The sequence below is a fragment of the Phyllostomus discolor genome, chromosome 4 (assembly GCF_004126475.2).
Source record: "Phyllostomus discolor isolate MPI-MPIP mPhyDis1 chromosome 4, mPhyDis1.pri.v3, whole genome shotgun sequence".
Taxonomy (NCBI): Eukaryota; Metazoa; Chordata; class Mammalia; order Chiroptera; family Phyllostomidae; genus Phyllostomus; species Phyllostomus discolor.
In genome coordinates, this window is record NC_040906.2 from 164,471,907 (window position 1) to 164,483,177 (window position 11,271).

An 11,271-nucleotide genomic window follows, 5' to 3' on the forward strand; every position below is an offset into this window, starting at 1 on the left:
GGGCGTAATGGAAACACGAGATCTGGCTGCTGGCTGTTCTCCTCACCATGAGGCGACCAACAGGAGTAGACATCCAAAATCCCGATGATAAATGAATTTGTGTGCCCGTGTGCATAAATCTCATTCTATACCCGCAGTATCTCTCAATTTCCTTGTGATTGCCTATGTTAAGGGCAATGTTATATCACAGTACATCATAATATTTATTCAGTCTAAAAAATGATTTAGCCATTTTATTTTCCCTGTCTTCTGGTCATCTGGACAGGGTTAGGGAACTATTATTTTCATTTTTGTTTTGCTCAGCTAATATATGGCTAAATATCTTTCAATGGTTTAAAAATTATTTGTGACTTTTAAGATTGTGTGAGAAGAGCAAGAATTAAAACTTAGTAACTGATTTTTACAAATGTATTTGTGGGGCCACAATGCACCACTATACATAGATCGCAGGCCCGGTGACCTATGAGGAAGGAGGCCAGGCTCTAGAATTGAACCCAATGCAGGTCCCACTTCCTGACTGCATCTCTCGGGTCCACGTATGACTTCGGATTTGGAATTGTTCAAATTTGGAGGAGGTAATGTGAACACATATGCACTCAGGGAGGTATTCTTAGTCAAACATTAGTGCTTCTGCAGCAGAAAACAGCAAAGATTCACACTAATTGAAGCAAAGATGTTAGCCTCCCATCAGCAGCAATGGGAGCCTGCAAGCTTTGGGGGAGGGAAGGGCTGTGGGAAGGCTGTGTGTGGTTGGCTCAAAGCAGTGATTCTGGTGCCTGTGGTGTTCATGAAAACTGCAGATAGAGAAAACAATCAGAAGACCATTGTAGTATTTTAGTGATGAGAGGTTATCTATGGTAATGGGCAATAAAAAGTGAAATAACTGGCAGTTTTCTGAGCATTTTGGATTTGGAGATTGTGGGTAGAATATTGTGAGCAGAGACTAGTAACTAGGTGACCAAAAGAAAATGACTCTCTCTCTCTGGGAGTCAGTTCCTTCCCCTTTGAAATGAAGAAGTTGAGATTTTTAGGGATTGTAACTTTGCATGGACTGAACCTCCTAAACTTCAGACTCTGCCTGGGCTGGTGTGGCTCAGTGGAGTGAGTGCAGGCCTGTGGACCAAAGTGTCTGTGGTTCGATTCCCAGTCAGGGCACCTGCCTGGGTTGCAGGCCAGGTCTCCAGTGGGGGCATGTGAGAGGCAACCACACATTGATGTTTCTCTCCCTTTCTTTCTCCTTTCCTTCCATCTCTCTAAAAATAAATAAAATCTTTTTAAAAAGTGAAAAAAACCTTCAGATTCCACTTGCCAAATGCTCATGGCATTCTGTATAATAGTTTAAAAGTATATTGGTGAAGTATGTTTGATCATTGCTTAAATAAAGCATGATATGATATGTACTATGGAATACTCTATAGTAGTAAGTTGAAAAAATGGGTTACAAGACACTATTTATAACATCATTTCATTTTTAAACTGATACTTGGACAGACTCAATGTACATGAAAGGATTAACTATGATTGTTTTCTTGTGAGTCACTTGGTGGCAAGAAAGATAATCTCACTTAAACCATCTCAGGTAGAAAGCCTTTCACTGAGGATTTATGAGCAGGGCACATGGGTGGGGGGTCTTATGGGCATCTAAAGCCAAATGCAGTAAAATAGCTGTGATATTTTAGGAAATACTCCTTTCTTCATTATTTACAGAAATTTTGCCATGAGCACTGATTACTTATGTATTAAAATAGACATGTATTTTTAAATCTTTTTAAAAACTTCCGGCTGAATATCTCCTTTATCAGCATCACCATTGAATCAATTCCTAAGTAGAAATTTAAGAAATATCTTGCTTCTGGTTTGAGTTCTTTTAGTAACTATTTGCTGTTAAATTTAATGGATGAGTCTCAGATAACTCTATATGTGAAAAAAGTACATACGTTTGTATTATACCCTTTAACTAAGCTGGAGTTTTATCGTTTTGTATATGTCCTTTTACCTTTTAGATCAAAATGGTTGCCTTTATGGAGTCAGTCTTTCAGGTTTACTAATTATAAAAAAATCATTTTTCATAGTTCAGAAGAAATGTGAACAATAAGAAAAGTGGAATGCTATTTTTAAATTGTGACTCCTTGGTTCTTTACATTCTCAGTTGTTGGCTGACAAGTGCTCTTAACTCACTCTGCCTCACCACCTTGCTGCCTGTCTGTACCTTCCCTCCGCCCTCTGCGTAACACACTGACCTTCTGTCCTCTCCAGCCAGCGCCCCACCCATATCCGCGGTGTTTCTGCTCTGTGTATCCTCCCTCATGTGTATACTGACCAAGGGTGGTTTGTACTTGTTCCCAAGCTTGATAATGCTAGTTGTAATTATGTTATTTAATGAAATATTATATAAACCAATGAAACACAAATACTAAAAGATTTTTTTCATTAAAACTGAAAATACTTGACAAATACTAATTGGAAAAATCCTGTAATGGAAATACATTTGAGTGAAACAGGTACGAAATATTGTGGGTGGGGGGATGATATAAATCTAGGAAGAGTTCGCAGTCAGGCTGTTAGGACTGAAAGGCAATGCATTCTGGGAGGGTTCATTCAGAACAGACATTGTGAACTGCAAGAAGAGGCTCGCTCTCAAACAGGGGCCTTCGTCCTGCATCAGAGAGAGGGAGATTGATTTTTGATATGTTGCAAGTGTCAAACACAATGATTTAGTAGTTATCATTTTTATGAGTCTCCAATTTAACTGTAGAACTAAAACATCTGTTGGTTCCAACTGCATTGGATAAGAAAGTATCGGTGACATTGACTAATGACCAAATAGAAAAAATAATAATTTTATGGCCATCACAACAGAACTTAATTTGTATTATCAATATCTCTTAACATATCAACAAATCTCATTTTTAGAAATGTTCTCTAAAGCCAAATTTTGATAGCAAGGACAGTTTGCTATTGAAAGGGATCCTTCAGTGGCTTCATTTCTAAAGCCAACAGTTTTCAGAAGTCCTCATTTCCTATACTAATTTAGATTTCTAGAAGCTAAAGTCATATTCTAGCCATGGTTTCAGCTCTGTCTCTTCACCAGTTCTATATATTTTGAAACAATTGGGTTTTTATTTCTAGTGATCTATGTCTTTCAGAATAAAGACAATACTTAGCTACAATGGCTTCTTGGGAAGTCCAGGAGACAAAAATCCTTTGCATAACATTATGTTAACTATAAAATATTCCTGTTTCTGATAAGTCTCTTCCTCAGCCCTCAGAGGCTATTATGTTGGTTTTTCTGTAAGAATAACCAGTTTTAACATATGGAGAATTTTATATTACTGTCAGATGCTCATCAGGACTTCTGGTGGAAAGGAGATTGTGCTTTTAATTGAATATAGGCTCTTTCTTTTTGGGTATAGTTGCAGAAACCAACTTTTTTCTTCATCACCATGCTGCTATTCCAAAAGTCAAGGGAATTAATCACTACAGGTAAAATCAAACTAAGGTATATAAAACTCCAAGTCTGTATGTGCAATCTTATGTGGCACTAATATTGAGTAATAAGTCACACATTAGGCTTGTGCTACATTTTTTTTGTTTTTTTGGTGAACAAAAAAAATTACATTAATAGGGACTGTGAACAAATTAGACTTGAAATTGTTGTATTTTATGTAAAAGGCATTCAGGAAATTGGATAGTGTTGATTATGTTTACATCAATCTTCCATTTTAAAAAACACATAAGAGCTATTACTTTATTAGTAGGAAAAAGTGAGACATTTGTCTCTGACTAATTTAAAACTCTCTAGCACTGCAAAAATAATCCAAATTAGATTCATTAGATCTGAATTAATATATAAAGAAGTCATAATGACAGTAAAAATGTAGCTGTAGTGTATGGTAATTTTAGACTGCATTATTTAAGATATGGAATTCTGTTTCCTATACACAACAAATGGATTATATGCAAAGTGGTTGCATAACTTATTTATCTTTATTTTAAATTGCTTTGCATATCCTAAAAAATTTTGCAATCAGAATTATCAGCCCACTAAGCAGAATGGAATCTGTTTTGTTAATTGCTCTTGTTAACCCTAATTGCTGTTGGGTGGAGTGACTCTGAAGGGGAGGAAGGCCCAAAGACTGACAGGGGGAAATATTGGGAAGAAGTCCAGTGTTGTGATGTGCACACGTGTGAGGGTGGACCAAGGCAGCCCCGCCAGAACTACATTTAATCAGTTTTGCATGGAAAACCATTCCAGTTTTTACTAGGTGAATCTATTTTCAAGCCCATCATCAGAGGTAGGTTCTTCCTTCTTCCATAAATAGGCACATTTTTATGTCTGTGGCTTTGCACCTGGAACATTTTCTTCCATTCCATGAACAAGGGTTGAGCCACAGTATATACTTTCTCAAGAAAGTAACAAAGTATCTCAAAAAAACAACAAAGTATCTCCAGAGCTTACTGCGAGGCCTCACTCACAGGCTGGATCTGAGAACCCTTTTTAATCCATTCACTGGGAGCACATTAATCAGCCATCTAATACATCATGTTGAGTGCTGGGATTTGAAAGATGTCTGGGATAGCCCACAGCCAGGTTGGTGAAGATCAGAGACAGGTCCTCGTTCAGTGCAGCGGGTTCATTGGTAGAGCACAAGCAGAAAAGTGGTACGCACAAAGAAATGGAACCCAGAGGCATAGTGTGAACTAAAAGCCAGGTGTCCGCAGCCATGCCTGGCACTGGGGCCATTTTCAGGCAACTTCTTAGCCCAGCACATACTTCAATAACCCAGCATTGTATATTTTTGATCTTTGCTGGTAGAGACTTCTGAAATTTAAAATGTTTCCAAAAATGTCCAAAACTACATGAATGAATGTGCAAGTTTAATGCACGTTAAATGCAGACCCTTTCGTATTAGTGTAAACTAGTTGTCAATGAAATAGAGGTCAATGAGGAAATAAAGCTTTGATTTGTTTAAGTATGTTCTGGGTATGACATCAAAACAAATTGGTGTCACTTGTCTGATGAATGAAGAGCTTTGGGAGGACGTTGAGTTAAGCAGTGAGGTACCTATGATTAGTCCTTTTGTGCTAGGTAAATGTGTTTACTTTTTTCCACTGGTATTTATACTAGTAAATGTGTTGCACCAGATAAATTAACTTCCTGGGTCCATCTTTCAGCTTGTTCTCCTCTCTTTGGAGCTGACAAATGGTTAGGGTTTGACACAGTTTATCAGTTAAGCCCCTGCTGGGTGCTGCAGCACTTGCTCAGACCGCTGCGAAGAAAGTGTTCCGTGCAGCATTTTGTTCCCAGTCCTCCTGTCCAGAGAACAGTGCATCACTCAGGTACAGAATTCAGACGTCTGTGAGGAGTTTTACTCCTGTAGCACCTGTGTCTTCAGACAGGCTCCTTGTTGTTTCCTGGCAGGTGACTATAACATTGCATCAAATGAGACACAATTGTCAGTTTTATCAGAAAGGCCAAATTAAACCTATTTGGTGGCTGTTATCACCCTTCTGACACTGAAGGGCACTGAAAATGCCTTACATTTGCCAAGCACTGAGAAAATCACGTCCCCCCAAATGATCAAAATCTGAGACTGTTTTAATGGGGGCAAGACAGTAGGCAGGTGCCTTCTTCATTTTATACCAGTGCTTCTCTGTTTAGTATTCATTCATACAAGTGACAGGTGATAAACTTGCATTAAATAACATAAGATCTTTGAGAGGGCCAAGTGGAATTTAGAGTTTTATTTTTTTTAACTTTGTATTTGAAATATTTTTAAAATACTAAAGAGAATGGTGTAGCACACTCCATTACCCAGTTCAACAACTATCAGCTTAAGACCTGGTGTCTGCCCCAGACCCGTCTTGGATTTTGCAGCAAATCCCAGAACACGTATAATTCCATAGGTTTTCAGTATGTGTATCTGAGGTACAGGATTTCTTTCCAAAACAACCAACAACACATTCATGTTGATGGTTGGAATTACCATTAATTCTAAAGGTGTATTTTTAAGGACACACTCTTTAGGCCACTGAGTGGGAAATGTTTGGAAAAGGTGGCTCTCTAAAGTTTTTCAGCATAACAAAATATATATATATCCTCAAGGCCGAAACTGAATTGCAAAGATAATTTTGCTGCTTTGGTCGATTCTGGAAGGAGAGCATACACATGCAGGCAGGCACCAAACTGGCATTTAAAACTCTGTTGTTTAATAGAATTATATGGTTTGGGGTGCTGGGTGAGACCGAATGCTTTGCTCTGAGTCGCTGGTGGTGGCAGCATAATTAGTGAGCCGTCAGCTACAAATAGAATCACTGAGGCATATACTCCAACACATGAGCACATGCAGATTTGGCAGCTAGTAATGAATTAACAGTTGGATGCTAAGTGTGCCCCGTGCTACTTGTTGAGCATAATGCAAAGTGTAGTTTAGTCACTGGTGTGCCCATGAACGTGATTAGCTGTTATGACTGTCTAAGACCCCGGAGTTATTGATTTGGACACAGCCTTCTGTTCCACCACTCCCCTCCCTGCCAGCATCCCTCCTTCTCCCCTCAAGCTTTGAGGAAGAAGGGAAAAGTCAAAGAGGAAAGGGGGTCCAGATGGGAAGAAAAGAGTGCTGATAAGATCCTGTAGGAAGTAGGTCAGGTATTTTGGAGATTAGAGTAGCGTGCTTCATCCCTGAATGCAGGAGCCTGGGACAAGTGGCATACAATTAGGAGGAATTAGAACAGCAACAAGTAGCCTGGATTTATCAGCTTTAATTGTCTATTGTCAGGACACAGCCCTCCTCCCGAGGATCATGGTGGCAGCCTGCCTCTTAATACTCCTAATGGACGTCCACTGTGGGATTATCTCCCCTACAGACAGAGCCTGCTCATGTATTATCTATCTATCTATCTATCTATCTATCTATCTATCATCTATCTATCTATCATCCAGCATCTATCATCTATCTTTGCCTGTTCTTTTAAAAAGGAGCTGTTGGGAAGACAGCCTACAAAAACACTGAGCCATGGTTTTCTCTGTGATTGGTCCCCATTCTAGGGTAATGCAGTGTTGCCCTTCCGTCCCCCGGGGTGCACCTTAAGGGGGGAAATGCCTATTGAACATTAACCCCTCTGCCCCAGCTTCCCTGGTGAGTACTTGTAGAAAACAATGGGCTGTAGATGGAGACCGATAAGCTGGGGCTGATGGCTTCAGAATCTCACACTATCTTCATGTTAAAAGGTTTCCTGGCTTATTCTTAGTCAACGTGAGAGAGTTTGTCAAAAGATAAGGTGTCTATTAAATGAGGTTTGTCATTGTTTTACTGCTCCCTTCTCTTCCCTTCTCACCTCTCAACTCCTCGGGAGGAGAAGGCTGCATTTAAAGGGCCAGTCACTGTCTGGCGCTGAATTAAGTTAGTTTAATGTTATTCACCGCACCACCAGATTAGCATTTAAAAGGATCTATGATAGGCGTGTACCCTCCCTCCCCCTTTCTCAGTTTACCTGTACCTTAGGCCCAGCAGGTGCTTGCTTAATAACACAGGAGGATTCAGTATAGAACTCTGGCCTCTCAGCTGGAGCTCTAGAAAGCCAAATTCTGGTTTTGCCCTCTGCCTGAGCAGTGGCATGTCCGTGGGCTGGCACCTGCCAGGGTCGCAGTCGTTCGAAAGATCCAAATGTCAAAAGGAGGGCCAGGAGAGATGCCCTTTCTGCCTCCCATTTGACCCCCTGTTTCTCAGGAGGCCAGGGAGGCGCTGGGCCGCACCTCTGGTCTTCAGCTCAGGTGGCACACTAACTGTCCTTGGAGCAGACCTGGAGTGGGGAGCGCCTTTCTGTCTTCAGACAAATTGCTAAGGTCCTCCTTTCCCCTGCTTCCCTCCCTTTGGTGGGGAGTTTAGATGACCTCAACTGTTAACCTTTATTCTGTCTGCTCTTCAAACTCAACCTGGCACATAAAAATCAAGCCCCTGCGATCTTGAAATGGTCAGTCTCATATTTGAGAACCATGTCTTTGCTGATCCTTTGTTTAACATTCTGCGGTCCCAGGGACGCAGCTGGCCCAGCGGCGGGGCACCTGGTCCTGCCCCTGCCCACACAGGCTCTCCCTGCCTCACCAAGCCTCTCGGGCCCACCTTTGTTTTTAAGCCAACTTGCCCCTCTCTCCCCTCTAGTAAAGTGCTCCTAGCTACCACCTCCCTCTTTACTTCCACCTGAGTTCTCCCCCCTTTCGGTGTGGTCTCTCCTCCCCACCCCACCCCACCCCACCCCACCCCCAAAGGTAAGAGAAACTCACATGTGCCCCATCTTCCTTCTGTTGTGTGGAAGCTCCTCTCTCTTTTCCCTGAATGAAGGGAAGAGGGACGAGGGAGCCGAGTTCCGGAATGCACACCTTTCCTGTTGCTCTCTTTCCCTATTACTTAACTGTCCATGTTTTGTCTGCTGTTAGTTAGTTTGGACTTCTTCCTTTTTCCCACTGATGTACAAGTAAGAAATGTTTTCTGGGTTCAGAAATGATCTGCCTTCTCATGTCCTTTCCCCACAGCCTTTTCAGAAATTTGAATCTCTCTTCTCTGAATATTCACAGAAATAAAAAAACATAATTAGGAAGAAGAAGAAGAAGAAGCATTGGAAACCTATCTTGGTTTCCCCACATTTCATACAGAAGTGATTCTAATTTTTGTTGTTATTTATTAAGTTGGTGGATGCCAAACTCAGTGAAACTTTTAAAAAGCTATAAATGATTCGATAGAAATACAACTGGCAGTCTGAAGGTTAGGGGGAAAAAGACACTTACGTGTGGTGATAACAGGTGGTCTGGGAAATGCTGAGACCCCAGACATTGTGTGGGTTTATAAAGTCCTCTGGATGGCACCTCAAGATCTTGGTTCCTAGGGAGGGGTTCTTTAATTTACTCAGTTTTAATTTCCCTCGTTTAGGAAGTCAAAACACTGACCTCATTTCAAAACACCCACAGCCCCCTAGGATCGCCATCCCAAGGTTTAGGCCCTGGATGTGTGTGTCCAAAGTGTGGGGGTGGAGAGCTGTGTCGCCAGAAGGAAGCCTTGTGCTATTTTTAAATTGATGCAACACACTGAAACATATCATACACATATCACACGAATGACACACACACTGCATTGTAACATAGCATGTGTCATACATACATTCTCTGTCACTCACACATACTTGCTCTTCTTGTCTGGCTTTAGAAAAGGAAGGCAGCCAGGAAGCAGAGCCCAATGATTTGAGTTCAAAAGGCTGTTAAAGTTTAAAAACCAAGTGTCCCTCTCGTTCTCAGCCTGGCTTTGAGACATGTGGGAGGGCTTCAAAGCCCTGGTGCCCCTCTTTTAGAGCTCAGGCTTGCAGTTGGTCCCCAAATGTTTACCAGCATGAAGATGCCTAGCTTACAGGAAGTGGGAAATGGGTGTGGGGGGTGAGGGTGGGTGGGTGGGTAGGGAGTGGGGAGAAGAGGGTGGGGGGTGTTCTCTTGATGTGGTTAGTCTGTCATTGACCTTGTTTGGGTATAGCAGGAGTTGAATTAGAAAATGAAAACACGTTTCATCTTGAGCACATTTTATCCCATTTTTTACTTTCCTTAGGAAAAAAATAATCTTTTTTTTCCTCCAAGTGAAGTCAGATCTCCAGATTTTATACTCAATCTCTCCTTTTATTCTGCAACGGTCTTCTCCTATGGTCATCTGGCCCCGCATCGCCATTCCCAACAGGGCTGGCCAGGACCGGTAGCTGACACTGAGCGACAAGGGCTGGTTGAGCTGTTGGGGTGATGCCGTCAAAGAGAACAGATAGGTGGGGGTCCTGAAAGCCCAGCTATTTGGACCATTCATGATTTGGTGCTATTAGGAGCACTCTTAACGAGAGGACTCTGCCTGAGAAATGCTGATTAATAAAGGTGACTGAGGTGGGGGGTTTCCTCTGGTGTTCTGACAGGGAGGGGAGTAATACAGTGACTGAAAAGGTACCAAATCATTACTTGAAAACAAACATTTTGAGACTTGAGACTCCAGACAGTGGCAATCTCAGAGAGCTCTGTCTGCATAGCTAGCCACAGCAGTACAGCATCTCCCCGCTTTAGTCAGCATTCTGAGTGTGGTGCTTGGGCCTTCTAGAAGGGTGAGTAAAGTTCAGAAGGTCACCCCCTCTCCTTCCCCTTTACCGTTTTTGTGCTGGACAATACCTAAATTTGACTACATGAACAGACTTTTCCTTATTATGGGGCAGGCTTCCTTTCCTTTATTCCTGCTTCCTTTTTTGCATCTTTCATTTTAGTTTATATTAATGCCTATCCTTGAGTGTTATAATTGCAATTAAAAAATGATTTGATGTGGCAGGGGGAGGGCTTGTATTATTTTAGACAAGAAGCGAACACTTGAAGAATTTTATAATCCAACACTCTGTGTCTCAAAGTTTACTTTCCTTAAGGTTCCACTCGTGGCCTTCTCCCGCTCAGCCCGAGCACCTGGAACTAATTTTAGGGTTGCCTGGCTAAGCCCCACACTGGTATTTGAAGTTTGCATCCTCCCTAGACTCAAGCCCATTTCACCACCTCTGAAGGTGAGTGCAGGCTGATATTAATTAACAGTGAGTTGATTCACTGGCATCTTCCAGTCATTAAAGTAAATATTTGGCTTAAAATAGCCTCTTCCCACCTCAAATATCCAACTTTTTGCCTATTCCCCTACTCCTTCATGGTTGAATCACCAGTGCTTGCTTGGTATATGTGGCCTAAAAACTAAGTTTGATTCTAAAAGGGAAGTGAGATGCTCTTTAACATCTGCCGGCAAGACTGTTTAAACAGCAGTGCGGCCTTCAGTATGACTACATTGTTTTTCTGTCCATTGTGGCGCTGACTCAGCATCAGTTAGTAAATCCTCTCAAGAAGCCTGGATTTCTCTTGTTTAATTATCATCTTGGAGCTTTCTGAGAACTCTCGGGAACTGTTCATTCAGTTTTACACATCTGCCAACTGAAAGTCCTGTTTCCTCTTGGTGTTAGCGTCCCCTCTGGCATTCTATGCAATAACAGGTCACCAGGCTGTAAGCAGAGAGTGAGTTACTTATGTCCCCTAGTGGGAATTTAATTGTTCTGTACTGCAGAGATTGTGGAAGGACCTTAGACACAAAAAACATTTCCTGGCACATACTCTTTTGCCTCCCACCCATCCCCTCCCCAAAATTCTAGAAAAGCATCCTGAGAAAGAGAAATTTTAAAGATAAACAGACATGCTTTTATGATTGAGTTGGGGTTTTGTTTTGCTTGGTT